This window comes from Etheostoma cragini, chromosome 10 (assembly GCF_013103735.1).
Source record: "Etheostoma cragini isolate CJK2018 chromosome 10, CSU_Ecrag_1.0, whole genome shotgun sequence".
NCBI classification, from domain to species: domain Eukaryota; kingdom Metazoa; phylum Chordata; class Actinopteri; order Perciformes; family Percidae; genus Etheostoma; species Etheostoma cragini.
Window position 1 is genome coordinate 9,024,777 of NC_048416.1, and position 15,124 is coordinate 9,039,900.

The following is a 15,124-nucleotide window of genomic DNA, read 5'->3' on the forward strand; positions in this document are numbered from 1 at the left end:
AAGGGAGTTCTCACCGACGCTACAGGGCTTTACAGTCACAGCAGAGTTCACCACCTGAGGGCAATTTCACATCTCTGTCTCTCATTTCTTTCTCCTGACATCATTTATTTTCTCTTCCTTTCCCTCTGACTTTCAATCACTTCATCTTCTTCCTCGGTTGCTCTCCTCTGCCTCTGCCCCCCTTTCTCCCACTCTCTCGCTCTCTCTAATGAGGTACTATGGGGGGGAGCATATGCTCAATTAGCAGTTGAAGCTTAGCAGAAGGGAGCGAGACGCTACCAATTTCCTGTTTTCTCGTCTCTCCACCACATAAGCAGGCACAAGACTCCAGATAGACATTGCTGTCTTTGTGCTGATTTGTGTGTGTACGTCTTTAAAAATCTTACGATACCAGATGATGCATGTGTATGTTTGTGTGACCGTAACATACATCAGTTTACGCATTAGAGTGATTAATGCTATCAAATATGTTTGCATGTTTGATTTCGAAAGCAAAGCAACGGCAAAGAAAAGCGCAACAAAAAGTGAAAAGGACAGAGACAGACAGACAGCCTGGTTGTCTTTTTGTCTCAGGAGTTGAAACTCAGGCGTTGCAGCTGGTGTGGAGGAAATCAGATCTACCTCTCACTTACCATCACCAATGTTGGAATGTAACTAAATACATTTTCTTAACCCATGTGTTGTCCTGGAATGGACAAAATGGACACAAATTTGACATTTTTGTCCCTTTTTCAGACTTTTTTCAGTTTTCAACAACACCACCTTACTACCACTAGTTTTACAGTACATTTTGGAGATCATGGTCAATAACCCTCATTTATATAGAATTATGCCTAATATTTGTGTTAAAAAAGCAGAAATTGAATTATTTTGACTAATAGTTATGATCAGAGGAACAAACAGATGAGTTTAGTCAGGAATGAAAGTGATCAATTGTATTTGCTAAGAGCGTTGTATGGAATACAATCCATTTTTTTTTGCCATAATTTGGTTAAAAAGAAACCCATATTTCAGATATAGACATTTTTTAAAGGGGTCAAATTTGACCCGAGGACAATAGGAAGGTTAAGTATTATATATATATATATATATATATATACTTAAAGCTGTATTAATAAATATCGTCTGATGGACTGACACTTGAAATGAGTCCTAATGTTACCCTGTCAAAAAGGGATGTATTCTAAGACAAATATTTGCTAACATGTTAAGATGTAATACACAGGCGATTTTCACCTTGTTGTAGAGTTCTTCCTAGTGGTCAAAAAACAAACATTAGTGATGGCCAGATGAAGCCTCATGAAGTTTCATGAGCTAATTTTTATTTTTTATTTTATTTTTTATTTATTTTGTATTGGGAATAACAAAGGGTAGCAGGTTTGACATTTTTCTTGCTTTTTAAAACAAAACAGAGACACATCCATTCCCACCCATTCCCTCCCTCCATCACCCTTTTACCAGATACTGAACATGTATCTTCCATTTGTCTAACTTCCCACCCATCTCCCGCCCTCAACAAGAAAAAAAAGAAGTAAATAAATAAAGAGAATAAAATAAAAGAATGACATGAAAGAATGACATTACATCTTCTAAGCAGGAATTTGTGCTAAGCGGCTTTGGGCTCTTCCACTGTAGCAGTATTTGACGTTTGGCTATCATAGCGGCAAATGTAATAACGTCAGCTAGGTAGCTATTAAATCTTCCTACAATAGGAGACACACCAAATCAAGGGGGCAGGGGGACATAGGGACATAAAGGACTACAGATGTCAAAAAAGGATTTCCATAAAGAGTGTATTTTAGGACAGAAGAAAAAAGTGTGTGTAAGCTGGAGATTGAGAGCACCTGATGCAGAGATCATCTGTATCAGGGAATAGTCTTTTCAGTCTTGCCCTTGTGTAATGAAGTCTGAAGACCACTTTAAATTGAATGAGTCTCATCCGTGCACAGATACAAGTACTATGACTTCTGACTAAAACTTCTCTCCACCAGCCTTCATCTAGTGCGAGACCTAGCTCCCTTCCCCAAACATCCCTAAGCCTTTGAGGAGGGGAGAGTTCAGATGCAAGGACACCATAGATTGAAGAGATGCTATTTTGTGATGCTGAGGAGGACATGATATTTTCTAACATTGTTTTAAGGTAATGCAGGAAATGAGGTGAATTGTGTCTCCGGGAACCATCACCTTATCGTGGTGGAGAGGTTTGTGTGTCCCTATGAACCCCAGGGCTGTGTTGTCTGGAGCTTTGTGCTCCTGGTAGTGTCTCCCATGGCAAAGAGGTCTCAGGGGAGGGGCCAGACAAAGAATGGTTCAAAGACTTCGATGGTTGAGCAAGGAAGGGATAGAGAGACCCCGCCCGAAGGAAGCCTGGGGCCCCCGTCTGGAGCCAGGCCCAGGCGGTGGGCTCGTGAGCGAGCGTCTGGTGGCCGGGTTTGCCACGGAGCCCGGTCGGGCACAGCCAGAACAAGCAACGTGGCACCTCTCCCTCCAGCCCATGGGACCACCACCTTTGGGAGGATCCAAAGGGGTCGGGTGCGCTGCTACATGGGTGGCAGCGAAGGTCAGGGGCTTCGACGGACAAGAACCGGGCGGCAGAGGCTGGCTCTGGGGACGTGGAATGTCACCTCTCTGTGGGGGAAGGAGCCGGAACTTGTGCGGGAGGTGGAGCGCTACCGGTTAGATCTGGTGGGGCTTACCTCTACGCACAGTCTTGGTTCTGGAACCGTACTCCTGGGTAGGGGTTGGACTCTGTCCTACTCCGGAGTTGCCCATGGTGTGAGGCGCCGGGCGGGTGTGGGGATACTCACAAGTCCGCGGCTGAGTGCTGCCGCGTTGGAGTTTACCCCGCTGGACGAGAGGGTCGCCTCCCTACGCCTGCGGGTGATAGGGGGGAAAACTCTGACTGTTGTTTGTTCATATGCACCAAACAAGAGTTCGGAGTATTCGGCCTTCTTGGAGACCTTGAATGGAGTCCTGTATGGGGCTCCAGTAGGGGACTCCATAGTTCTGCTGGGGGACTTCAGTGCACACGTGGGCAATGATGGAGTTACTTGGAGAGGCGTGATTGGGAGGAACGGCCTCCCTGATCTAAACCAGAGTGGTTGTCTGTTGTTGGACTTCTGTGCTAGTCATGCATTGTCCATAACAAACACCATGTTCGAACATAGGGATGCTCATAAGTGTACGTGGTACCAGAGCACCCTAGGCCAAAGGTCAATGATCGATTTTATAATCGTTTCATCTGATCTGAGGCTGTAGGTTTTGGACACTCGGGTGAAAAGAGGGGCAGAGCTGTCAACTGATCACCATCTGGTGGTGAGTTGGGTCAGGGGGTGGGGGAAGACTCTGGACAGACCTGGTAAGCCCAAACGGGTAGTGCGGGTAAACTGGGAACGTCTGGAGGAGGCCCCTGTCCGACTTTCAACTCACACCTCCGGCGGAGCTTTTCGGACATCCCTGTGGAGGCTGGGGGCATTGAACCTGAGTGGACAATGTTCAAAACTTCCATTACTAAAGCTGCGGCAGCGAGCTGTGGTCTTAGGGTTTTAGGTGCCTCAAGGGGCGGTAACCCACAAACACCCTGGTGGACACCGGTGGTCAGGGAAGCCGTTTGACTGAAGAAGGAGTCTTTCCGGGATATGTTGTCTCGGAGGACTCCAGAGGCAGTTGCAGGGTACCGACGGGCCTGAAGGGCTGCAGCCTCTGCCGTGACAGAGGCAAAGCAGCGGGTGTGGGAGAAGTTTGGAGAAGATATGGAGAAGGACTTTTGGTCGGCACCAAGGTGTTTCCGGAAAACCGTTCGCCACCTCAGGACGGGGAAGCGAGGAATCATCCAAGCTGTAAACAGTAAGGATGGGACCTTGTTGACCTCAACTGAGGAGGTAATAGGGCGGTGGAAGGAGCACTTTGAGGAACTCCTAAATCCATATGACACGCCCTCCTTGGTAGAGGCAGAGCTGGAGGATGATGGGGGATTGTCCTCAATTTCCCTTGTGGAAGTCGTTGAGGTAGTCAAACAACTCCACAGCGGCAAAGCCCCAGGTATTGATGAGATCCGTCCAGAAATGCTGAAGGCTCTGGGTGTGGAGGGGCTGTCTTGGTTGACACGCCTCTTCAACATTGCGTGGAAGTCTGGGACGGTGCCTAAGGAGTGGCACACCGGGTTGGTGGTTCCCCTCTTCAAAAAGGGGGACCAGAGGGTGTGTGCCAATTACAGGGTATCACACTTCTCAGCCTCCCTGGTAAAGTCTACTCCAAGGTGCTGGAAAGGAGGGTTCGGCCGATAGTCGAACCTCAGATTGAAGAGGAACAATGCGGATTCCGTCCTGGTCGTGGAACAACGGTCATGGATCTTTACTCTCGCAAGGATCTTGGAGGGGGCCTGGGAGTATGCCCAACCAGTCTACATGTGTTTTATGGATCTGGAGAAGGCGTATGACCTGGTCCCCCGGGAGAAATTGTGCGAGGTGCTGCGGGAATATGGGGTGAGGGGGTCCCTTCTCAGGGCCATCCAATCTCTGTATGACCAAAGTGAGAGCTGTATCCGGGTTCTCGGCAGTAAGTCAGACTCGTTGCAGGTGAGGGTTGGCCTCCGCCAGGGCTGCGCTTTGTCACCAATCCTGTTTGTAATATTTATGGACAGGATATCGAGGCGTAGTCGGGGCGGGGAGGGGTTGCAGTTCGGTGGGCTCGGGATCTCATTGCCGCTTTTTGCGGATGATGTGATTCTTGAACTGTTTCCAGAATTCAGTGACGAGAGAACAACAGGATTATTGGTGTATTGGGAGGGCCGCATAGGGATTGAAGTTAAAGTACAAGAGTTAGCTTCCATGACACACTACACAATGTCTGGGCTATGGCACCATTTCTTTAGTATCTGAAAAGGAAAAGTATTGGAGGCATAACATTCATTTTGATGGTTTCAATTCGGACGCCATCTTTGAAGGTCTAGTTTGATATTTTTAGTCAGTTTAATAAAATTATTTTTATGAAAAGAACTTAGAGAATGAGAGATTTTCATGCCTAAATATTTGAAACAATTGGGGGAAAAGTAAATGGATATGGCAGACGGATTAGCAGGGAAACAAAGACTCTTAGCAATATTCTGTTTGTACCCTGAGAAATTGCCAAATGTAATTCATCAATGCAGTTGACAGGGTCTTGTACACATAGCAATAGGTCATCGGCATACAGTGACTCTGTGCTCCATGCCTCCTCTAAGTATACCTGAGAATGCTGGGGAGCTTTTGAGAGATATAGACAGGGGTTCGATGGCCAGTGCAAATAGTGAAGGTGACAGGGGGCATCCCTGACGAGTGTCATGTGTGAGAGGGAAGGGATTCATGAGCTATTTTAGGTCAGTGTGATGGCTGACAAGACTAAAGCCTTAGCATTCTGCTGCAAAAAAGAATGAATGGTCTAGCTGTTATGTTTTCTTAAAACTTTAGATCAATTTAAACACCATGGAAACAACGATCTCCTGCGGCAGATACAAGGAAATACTCTGTTTCCACCGCATGTTATCAGCCTATTCAGGAGTGTTACGCGATGACCTTATTGCGAGCGTACAACATAATGGCACAAAAGACAAAGGTCTTAGCTTTTGGCTGCAAAAGAAGGAATTTTCTATCTTTGCAAATAATATGTTAGATTCATGTTAAAATAAATTTTGGTTTATACAAAAATATTGATGAGAGTAGCTTTAAATACAATTTTGAAGTACTTGTATTTTCATTTTATTGTACTTTATATTTTAAATTATTTACTTTTTACACCACTACAAACGGTTATGTTACGTTACATATTGTTATTGTAGATTCTATGAGAGCTGTTGCTATTGGGTTTATCCCTTAGCATATGTGCAATCGTAAATATTTCTTTCCCGGCTTCGCGCCCACCACTGGCCTCTATTACTCAGAAACTGTATATGACAGGTGCGGAACCGTAGATCTGCTCCCATCATCAGCATTTTTCTGCAGCCAATATCAGTCAAGCAGGTTGCCCGAATCTTAGAGGGCTACGCCTATAATCATAGACCCTGGAGTTACCAAGTGAGTGCAATCCTGATTGCCAGTCCGGCGTGGATGGGGCAGAGGCATGACTCGCATCTCAGGTGGAGATCCATGGACAGGACGTAGCCGGTCCAGCAACCGGTCCGGTACTGGGTACAAGGGCGGAAAAGAAATCTTTACGACTGCGCATGCGCGCTGGTCTCAGAGGGCGAAGCCTATACTTAACAGAACAGTTGTAGTTACTAATCACAATGTAGAATACAATTTCACACATTTATGCATTAGTAATAATAATCCATTTATATACTAGGGCGGCCATTCTGATTACATATTATTTTACCTAAGTTAGCATTTTGAATGTGTAACTTTTAACTTGTATTTTTACAATGTTGTATTACTTATTCTATACCCAAGTATAATATCTGAAACAATCAATATTTCAGACCATTCTTTTTACCAGTGGTCCCTGCATGGGAATTCATATTTTTATTTTTCTTCCATAGAAAGGTCATAGGTCAGGGTGAGCCACAGCAGCCGCCCTTGAGCTGGCAGGAATCCAGTGTCTTATTCAAGGATGATTTATTTGACTCACGAGACCATTCTGGGGTGGAAACTACTGCGATAGCTGTAATACATACAGTTTGTCCAAAATACATGCATATATACATATATCCACATATTAATTCAAGTGAGCAAAGGGGCAGGGAGAGAACATGGTGACAGATGGAAAGACAAACTGCCTTCCTGTCAAATCCCAGATAAACAGTGTCCCCAGTAGAGTAGCAGAGGACCCATATGTTGGTGGAAGGGGAGAGAGAGTGTGTGTGTGTGTGGGAGGGTTGTTGGAGTGGGGGGTATTGCCAGACATTCATCCACAGCAATGCGGAGGAGGGTCTGGCTAGTCCCCACAGCATTCCTGAATGGGAGAAAAACATGCTCTGGTTTATTGACATTTATTTAAACCAATCACAATAGTCTTGGGTGGAGCTTAGCGCCGGATGCAAAATAACCTCGGGAAGGAACTTGTTTTGGTGCAACATGTGTACATTCAAAGGTTGTTTTAGTCATTCAACAGAAAATTCCGATTGGACAGTTAGTCTAGCTAGCTGTCTGGATTTACCCTGCAGAGATCTGAGGACCAAGTAACCATAGTCCTCAGAAATCCACCGGAGGTTAGAACGCCAACGCAAAGAAAGAGGAAGGCAACGTAGCAATCCCTGAAGTGGAACTTCGTGGATATAGACTACTCTAGACTAGAGGGCCATAGAGCTAACCTGTATGGTTTCCAAGTAAAAATTCCATTAATTATCTCCATAACATTATCAGCCATGATGTCCTTAAATGGGCATACGCTTACCTCTAGGGGTACTTTGGAGTACCACAAGGGGTATGTGGGATTTCTTTAAAAGAAGTGATTCTAAAAGATGTCAGTCATGCATAATTCTCTGTAATTATTTTACTAACACACATTAATTTAGTTATGGATTCTTAACATCTGAAGTAGTATTTAAGTGTTTTTCAGTTACAAGGTTGTTTAATAAATCGGACACTGATGCTGCAGCGCTGTAATGTATATCTTTATTTTGTCTTTTTATTTTCTATGAAAAAATGCTTTGAGCTGGTCACGGGGTACTTGGCTCGAAAATAGTTCACAGCTGGCACATTATTGAAAAATGTTTGAGAACCATTGGTCTAAACCATCCGAGGTAGATGGACCATGAGCTCCGAGGTTCTAAATACTAAAGTTGCTCCCCCTAGACGTCCAAATGAAATCAAACTTGTTTTAACAAAAACACATTTTATTCACAATCTTATGGCGAAATATTACACTACCCACAATGTTGGAACTTGTTGTTACCATAGTAATGTTTACCAAACCCACGAAACGGCTACAGCAAGATGCTGCCATTAAAGTCTATGATCGTTTCTGGACCCAGTCTTGTACCTTTGGGCTTTTCTTTTACTATTTTCAAGTTGTTTTTTATGGTCATGTTGACAAACTCAGATTAATATTAAGTGTCTGACAACATTACGGAAAGGATTTCTAAGGAGGTTGACCTATCTGTCAAAGAGTATGATTGTTTTTTAAAACATAAAAACATCCACAAAATTGAATTCGCTACCACCCAAAAGACCCCATTTAAATAAATAACAATTTTGTTTGATTGATTACCTGATTACCTGATTACCTGCGAGCTTTTCGTGACAATACGATAATTTGTCAACTGTGTGACAGAAAGTTGCGTGCTTATGACACCTTTGATTTAACAAAAATCCTCTACTACAGAGCCATAACGTGAACTACAAGGTAACGGGGCCTTTTATACATTGTTGTGTTTCTTTAGAAGTAAACGACAGAGAATAGAGTCTCTAAACGCTTCAGATGTATAGTTATTCACTTTCAAAGTGACACCAAAATGAATGGCAGTCAATGGGATGCTAATGGGAGGTTATGGCTTGTTAGCATCAAAATGGCACCATAGGAGGTACGCTTTGCGGAGGCTCTCATATCCCCTTGCTTTGCATACTCTGTAGCAACCATTTTGTTCCGCTGCAAGTGGGCCAGTTGTCCATGCTAACCTTGGGGTTTCCATCAGAATAAAACTATTAAAAGCCATTTTTGGTCATCTTCCCACTTTTCCAACCATCCCAACTCTAGTTTTCAATTTACATGTGAAGATGTGTTGGCTCTATACACGCTAAAAGTGTTGCTTTTTTGAGTCTGGTGGGTTTAGCGACCTCAGAGATATTTCTGGTTTAACAGAAAGGTCTCAAATAGGTTTTAAAGGTCTATCTCTGTAGGGTTCCATTCCATAATGTTGTCAGTCACCTAGAACATTAATCTGAGCCTGTCAGTGGCTAAACGAGCGCTTTTGTGACGGTAAATACAAGTTGGACAACTACCAACTGAGTTAGCCAGTCGATCTGCAGCAATTTTTCTTAATACTGGACCAATGTCAAAGATTGTTGTTCCCATCAGTCACTTAGACACAAAAACACAGGAAAATAGGGTCCAGGTTGAAAAAAACAGTAGTTACCCTTTAACCTAGGCTAACCACATCCTACCTATATTTCCAGAATATAAACACACACTCATCAGATTGAAATTGATCCCATATCCCTCTTACAAAGAAAGCTAATAAAGATGTTAAAGTATTCCTATAATGGAACAGGGCTAGCAGTTTCCCCCTGCTTCCAGTAGTTCTGCTAAGCTAGGCTACATACATGCTGAATACGCAACTCCCCTCTAGATGTATACCGGCCATACAGAGATTAACAAATGTGCTAAAGATGTGCTTCTAAGAATCTGGATTGAGTGTACATTTCCATTTTTCATTTCTCTAGGGGTTGAATAGATCTATTAACATATTAAAGGTTATAAAATTAGCATCTTGTTTTCTGATGTGCAAAGCAAACCGGCTTGTTTTAGATGAGCTCAGCTTGTGTAAATGTAGTTAAACAATTCCACTTGGTACCACTACTTTCCATCCATGCAGACAGTAATGCACTGATGAACATCTAATGTCCCATCTAAAGCCCTTCATCCTCCTCTTCCTCCTCCTCCTTTGACCAACAGATCATGTGTCTTATGGAATGTGGATTTTCTTTTTTCCCTTTTCCCCCTGCACCCAGAAAATAAACACATGAAATGTGAGGTCTGGGGCTCAGCAGACTGTTCCAATTTGTGTGTGTGTGTGTGTGTGTGTGTGTGTGCGTGTGTTGGGGTAGTGGTATTGCTGAGGAGGTGGGATGGGGTTGGCTGGAGTGCTTGGAGTGGGGGTGTGCTGGGGAAAGATAGAGAACAGCTGTGACCTATTTTTCAATCATTCTCTTCTCCTCCCCACCTCAACTCTGAGCTCAGAACTTTGCAGAGTGAAGCTCCGACCTCCACATGGCTCTGTACAGTCGCCACTTCCTGCAGAAAAGTCATTAAAAGGGTCCTGAAAGACCTTCAAACCTCAAAAGAATCACACACACACACTCTCACACACACACACACACACACACACACACACACACACACACACATACACCCTCCCGAATAGTTTTTTAAGTAACCTTACTGCAGTTTAAAGGTCACAGCCATTGTTTGCTATAACGGTCTAAGAAATATCCACAGACAGACACACACACACACACATCTCTCTACTGCCGTTCATAGAACGTCTTTGTCTTACAGCCACATCTGGATTGCTAGAGCTGCAGAGTGGAAAGAATGTGTGTGTGCGTGTGTGTGTTTATTTACGCAGAATAGTCATATTTTGGAATTTGTACTGTAACAGTCATGCTATTACAGTTAAATACAGCTTGTGTGTGTGTGTTTTTGTGTGTGTGGTTTTCTCTCCGCTCTGTGTTATTGTGACTGGTCTAAAAGCCAAACTGATATAAATACATAATACAGAAAAAGAAAATAGAACTTGTACGTCATCACCCCCATTAGTGTTCATCTCCTGTATAACAGTTTTAGAAGTGCAGTAGTTTACATAAGAGATAATGTAGAGCCAGCCTTCAGGCGGATTCAAGATCACTCCGTCAGGGTTGTATTTGCTTTAACCGCCTCTATTAAATCAAAAATTTGACACAAATTATTTTTGTGATCAAATTTTCTTTTAATTTTTTATAAATAATTTGACACAAAATGTTGATTTAACAGGAGTTTATTGATTTCAATACGATTGTATTGCTTCCACTAGAGAAAATAGTCCATTACATCTCTATGGTTGGAATCTTGCATCCATAGCAACGTAAACTCTGTATCTGTTTGATGCAAGTGGGAAGTGAGACACGGTGAATGGCTTCTTTGGGAATATTAGTGTTGACGTTTATGTCCTTATTCATCTTGTTTTCCTTTTTGCACTGCTGCCGCAGTTGACCAAGGGGTGAGCCTCCCCTCTCTGAGCGTACCTCCTATGGCGCCATTTAAATGCTACGAAGCACTCATCCGCCGTTAGCATCTCATTGACTGCCATTCATTTTGGCGTCACTTTGACAATGACAAACTTTACATCTGAAGTGTTTAAAGACTCGATTTGTCCGTTTTTTATTTCTAAAGAAACACAACAATGTATGAAAGGTTTTTGTAAAAATAGGCTAATTGTGTCATAACAGCGTGACTTGCTGTCGCATAGTCAACAAATCACCGCATTGTCAGGAGAAGCTCGCAGACAGTTTAGACATACATTAGCTATTTAGGTTTAATAACTAATGTTAACTAGCATTTTAGTTAGCAGTATTTAGCCTTTGCCAATGTTATTGTTAACTAGCACGTTAGTTAGCACGTTAGTTAGAAGAATCACTTCTGCCACATCCAGAAGTTCTCAGGTGACACAGCTGTTGTTGGTTGTGTTTCTGAGGGGAACGATCTGGAATACGGAGGCTCATCAGGGACTTTGTCAGCTGGTGTGAGCTCAACCAGCTTCAGATTAACACCAGCAAGACAAAGGAGATGATTGTTGACTTTAGGAGGAAAACATCCCACTTCTCACGGGTGAGCATCCAGGGATTGGACATTGAGGTAGTGGAGAGCTACAGATTCTTGGGTGTTCACCTAAATAATAAAATGAACTGGACTGACAACACCCATGCGCTCTACAAGAAGGGCCAGAGTCACCTCCATCTGCTGAGGAGACTCAGGTCCTTTGGAGTGTGCAGGACTCTCCATAGGACTTTTTATGACTCTGTGGTGGCCTCTGCCATTCTTTATGCAGTAGTTTGCTGGAGGGGGGGCAGCTTGGACAGGGACAGGAGCAGACTCAATAGACTGATCAGGAGAGCGAGCTCTGTCCTGGACTGTCCCCTGGACCCCATAGAGGAAGTGGGGGAGAGGAGGATGTTAGCTAAGCTGACATCCATCATGGACAACACCTCTCACCCCCTACATGACACTGTTGGGACCCTGAGCAGCTCCTTCAGCAGCAGACTGATACACCCCGGTGTAAGAAGGAGAGGTACCGCAGGTCGTTCATCCCGGCCGCTGTCAGACTCTACAACACCTGCACTACCTGATAATGTTGTAGTTCTGTTCCTGTTTTCCATTTAATCCACACACTCTCTGTATTTCTTTATCTGTATTTATATTTTTCCATTATAAGTACTTACTTTTTCAATATTATTTATGGTCACAAGTGAATATAACTTATATTACGGTTACCTACTTTTGCATTATTACTTTAATCACATATCCGATTTAATTTTAACGTCACTTACACAACAATATATATATTTTTATTTTCTTTTTGTACTATGGCAACCACACTTTACTTTACAATACCTTTATTTGACGCCACTTCAGTCTACCTTCTGCTCATTGTCTACTGTTTGCCTGTTTTTCTTGTGTGTTTTGTGCTCTTATTGTGGAGAATGCTACTGTAACAAAGGAATTTCCCCGCTGTAGGATGAATAAAGTAATGTCTAATCTAATCTAATCTAATCTAATTAGCCGGTGCCTATGTTAATGTTAACTAGCATGTTAGTTAGCAATAATTAGCCGGGGCTATCTCCTAACATACAGTATACCTACGCTCTCCGTCTCTGCTGATTGGAAATGGTTGAGATTTCTCTTAGCACAGCTACCAGAAGACTTACAACTTTCAGACACGTTGCCCACGTCATCAAGCTCAGTTGGATGCTGCGCAGTAACGCTCAGCCATCACCGGAAAAGTGCGTCTAACATCCTTTGCTGGTCTCTGTCCAAAGCAACGGAATCTGTTGGTCCATTTCTTTAACTGTCTATACAGTTGAGACACCTGTAACGTTAAACATGTTACAATGTAAGCTAACTAATTAGCATTGTTGTCCCTACGGCTGTCACTGCGTAGAGATTATAGATCGTACATAAATATGTAGCGATAGGCGCTAACCAGATCTGCTGTCATTGCTTGAATTGGAGGACAGGAGTTGATTCATTGCTGTGCTCCAGAGTCAACAGAAATGTGCCCATGGCAACGCTCTGCTGTGCATGAAAATGGTGTGTTATACTTAGCAACGGTCTGTTATCAAGAAATAACAGACCACAGAATGCCTTAGAATTCATCCAAGCCATGTAATAATGTAATATACTACACTCAGGGATTTTTCTGCTGCAGAATTTATTCTGGTATAAATAGTAGCTTACAGTGGCTAATGTGCTAACAGCAACAGACTTTAGATACAGTATATTTCTGTGTAAATTAAGTAACTGTGTTAGTTTGCTGACTTCATGAATCTTCTAAACTTATTAACTACTACTGTTACACTACATTTTAGTGTTGACTACAGTTCTGCAATTGTCACAGTGGCTGTTGTTAAGCAAAAGTTAGGCTTGCTTTCAATTAGGCCTAGAGCAGCTCTGGTTTTTAAGTGTTCACTTGAATAAAACCCTGGGGAAAACACACTGAACACTTGTAATTATTTGGGGTATTAGTCATATTGAATGTCAGCACAAAGTTTTGGCTGCATACATCTCCACACTGAAGTATCAGTGTTGCAGTAGCACTGCCATGCTGAAGACCATATCACATGAATCCAGAGAAACAGTTTGAGGCTGTGGATGCTCAGCCAGGCCTGGGGCAGTGAAAGCTGGGTGTTATCCAGCCTGACACCCAATCAGGAGCATCCTCGTTGGGACAAAAGGCAAACAATCTCCCTTTATCCCAACTGCTGAGATAAGAATAGCACCCAATAATCTTGGAGGGGTTTGGTGAGGGGAAAGCAAAACCCCAGCTCTGATCCCCTGGGAGCAACACACACACACACACACACACACACACACACACACACGCACACACACGCACACACACGGACGGGGTGACACAAGCAAGCATGTGTCATATAGCATGCTCAGTGTTTCCAAACCACCACCACCCTTCTGCCTTAGCCCTCCCAGTGGGTGAGGGATGGGTGGAGGGTGAGCAGTGTGCCGAGGGTGTTAAACTGATCCAGGAATAAACACAGTAGCTGTTAGAGTTGTATTAGATAGAAATGCCTCTGGCTCGCACCTCTCACTCCCCAGGGCCATGACAGATCTGTGTGTGTGTGTGTGTGTGTGTGTGTGTGTGTGTGTGTATGTGGCAGTCATGTTGGCTGTGAAGTGTGAGCACAGAGTCCAAGGACACAGCAGAAAGCCAGCCTCAGGGATAGACAAACAGAGCGAGGCTCAGGCCAACTGAGCACCACTGAATGGAGCCAATAGGATTAAAGCAGCAGTACGACCTTCACAGGTGACTGCTAACAGAGAAAAGAGTTGCCGGTTTACTGTCGTTTCCATTCAATCTCAACACTCAGGGCACAGAGATGGGTGACACAGCCTCTGTAACTGTGGAGCTGCTGAGGCTTAATGGCACCGATCTGCGTCTCTGTTGACAGGGGGAACTATACATGTAGGGTGAGCGGTTACGTTTGCTGTACTTTTAGTCTTCAAGTGTGTGAGCCATGACTGTGGAACTTAAGTGTCATGGATGAGAGAAACCAGACTTTCAGGGTTTCCCCAGGTGTATTGCAAGCCTGGTGAAGTTACCCCCCACCAGGCCTAAGCCACTGGCAATTATTTTTTAATGCACGTTAAGTTTTTGAAACTACAGTTACAGTTGGAAAACATAGACATAGTCATATTTTTAAATCTCCAGTTAGCGTTTAGCAGTGAGTTGATATGTGGCCCAATGGAATTTGTCTTATAGCTTTTATCAATTCAGAATTTTGCAATTCCATCCATGATCATGTTATCACACAAGCTATTGGGCTAGTTGAGGACAGTCCCCGATTTTGGTGACCTGTCCCCGGCTGGATCTGGTACCGGAAATGCCCCAGATTTTCCAGAAGCGCAGCTCAGAGCTCAGAGATGTTTTAGAAAGTAGTATTTTACGATGCTAAAATTACTGATTATTTACATGGAGTCTGGTGGGTTTAGCAAACACAATTTTGCGGACTATTATGTTTTTAAAAATTATGTTAATCTTTACCGGAAAGGTCAGCCTCCTTAGAAATCCTTTCCAATATGTTATCAGACACTTAGAATGTTAATCAGAGTCTGTCAGCAGCAAAACGAGCACTTTATGAATGTAAATACAAGCTGGAAAATTATCTTATTAACTTTGATAGTTGCTTGTTTCTCTGCTGCCGACTGCAGCAATCTTGTT

At 43.4% G+C, this 15,124-nt stretch overlaps 1 long non-coding RNA gene across 1 annotated transcript; it reads left to right on the top strand.

Annotated features, from left to right (window-relative positions):
- The first annotated feature begins 734 nt into the window (after positions 1-734).
- Positions 735-13,010, top strand: LOC117951240. The gene is made up of 3 exons (XR_004658101.1): positions 735-745; positions 4,652-4,656; positions 12,909-13,010. It is a non-coding gene; the product is annotated as an uncharacterized LOC117951240 (long non-coding RNA).
- The last annotated feature ends 2,114 nt before the right edge of the window (positions 13,011-15,124 follow it).